Source organism: Mesitornis unicolor, unplaced genomic scaffold (genome assembly GCF_000695765.1).
Source record: "Mesitornis unicolor isolate BGI_N332 unplaced genomic scaffold, ASM69576v1 scaffold10320, whole genome shotgun sequence".
Taxonomy (NCBI): domain Eukaryota; kingdom Metazoa; phylum Chordata; class Aves; order Mesitornithiformes; family Mesitornithidae; genus Mesitornis; species Mesitornis unicolor.
The window spans coordinates 91083-93385 of NW_010156258.1; positions in this window are offsets into that span (position 1 = coordinate 91083).

Genomic DNA, 2303 nt, shown 5'->3' on the forward strand with positions numbered 1-2303 from the left:
GATAAAAGACTGAATCTGAAGAACTACTTTTGATAAGTCACCAAAATGCAGCTGAGAGCAGAAGAGGAAGGAAAGAAAAAAAAACCAAACATGAAATGCAAGAATCAACCTACTGCTCCTTTCTGGGTCTCACCCGTCCCTGCTAACAACCTTCATTTACTTTCCTCCAAATATTCTTGCAGAACTCCATTTTTACCCTAGTCTGCCAGAGCAGCCCATTTAGGCTACCTGGTGACACCTGACCCAAAAAGTCCAGGGACTCTGGAAGTGGTACTTAGACTGCCACGCAAGACAGGTGATTTTCTGTTGTTCTGCCTCAGAAGCAATTTGTGTTGCCAGAGGAAAGGTTCAATATGTTACATTCCAAGGAAAACAGTTGACAAAGCAGTAAAGCCCACAACTCAAAGCTGAAGAGTTAGCACAGTTGGAAGCAGGGCTGCAAATATTTGCAGAAATGTTGCATCTAAAGTATATTCACATTTTCTTTTACGGGGAGGAAGGACACAGGTTAAAAACAGTAATACTAATTCGAACTAAAGTGCATACATTTACCAATATTTTTTGAAGTCTTCAAACTGGAATACACAGAATTAAAGTCAGTGCTGTTCTGCAACATCATTAACTTGCACTTATCTGTTATCTTAAATCTTTCCCAAAGCAGCTGAAACTGAGCAGAGCAGTCCAAGTGTATTCACTCTACGCTGCAATTTCTTCTGGGCAGAGACCAACTATTTTCTTTGCTCTATGTGGTATGCAGTACACCATTAGGATTACACTGTACTTTGGATTTAACAGGAGAAAACAGACTAGAATAGACAATGTAGATGCAGATTCAGAAATTAACTAAAATCATATACTAAGTGTGAAAATCCAACACAAAAAATTCAAATCCCAGACAAGATCATGTTAAATTATAAAAGCTAATACATTTTTCAACCAGCATGATTTTAAACAGGACATAGCACCTAGCAGAGGTGAGAAATCTGGAAAAGTAGGAAAAAAGACTTTAAAAGATGCACATACAGCAATATCCATATGTTTCACAAATCTGTAATTTCACAAATTACACATTTAAAAAAGGAAATCCTGGAATGCACCCTCCTCCCAAAAATAATTTCCATTACTAGCCACCCCTTTTCATCGCAGAGCTGAAGGTATTGATTTTTATTGGTGTGAAGTAATAATTTGCTTTCCAAGTTATTTTTAATGTTAGGTAATATCTAAAAAATGCTCAAAATGCTTTCAAATATAAGTAGTGAATCCAATATGAAGTCTTTACTTTTCATTGACAATTATACTGAAAACAAAAAGCAAATCAAAAGAGACCACCAACAGCTGTTTGGTTTTTTGTGTGTGGTGCCAGGTTTTTGCATGGTGGTTTTGCTTTGGTTTTGGTGGGATTTTCTGGTTGGGGTTTGGGTTTGCAGGGGCTTTTGGGGGGCTTGTGAGGTCTTCTGGTGGTGGTGGTTTTTGGGGTTTTGTTATCTGCTTAAATTTGGTGGTACTCATCCAACCTCAATTTAACCCAAAACCCCATCCATACCAGACAAAGACCCTTCTAAAGCCAAGCTAAGTCTAAATAGGGATCAGAAAATGGTATTTTAAAAGCCACATGCTTTCATAATCCAAATATCATTAATCTTAACCTACACTTCCTCAAAAACTGTTTTGGGGTATCACTTCAAATCTTGGTACAGAGACAGGTTTCCCAGCAAGCATTCCACTGCATGAGCGAAAGCAAAACCAGCTACAGAGCAAAGCCTGATTACAGAAGTCAGCAGCCACAATGACCAAAAACCTAACGCACACGTCAGTGTCTCAGACTCTCTGGTTGGGATCCAGCAGGGCAGCTTCACTCTGTTTGCATCTGCTGCTGTGAAAGATTATGGAAGGAGGCGGCTGGGCAGCAAGGCTGCTGCAACTCTGAACAAGGCAGCATATGGCACTGGCCCACCTTGGCTCCACACCCAACAACTGATTTGCAGTCATCAGAGCCAGTGGAGGGATGGATCTCAGTGCTTATAGAGTAATCCTTTTCATCTGTAATTTAATTATCTAACAGTCCCATCTTCACCGTAAACACTCTCCAAGCAAGTGGCCACATTAAAAATGCCAACAGCAGATGCACACAGAACGGGTGTTACAGCATGAGAATGAGTGCCCGTGCCTTGTCGGCACATGCAGGTAAGCGCAGTAGCGCAGCTTTTGTCAGCTCTTTCACTGCAGAATATGTACTTGGACAGATTATCAACTAGACCAAACTCACACAAAACAGGAGCAGTTAGGAATGTATCACAGGCATT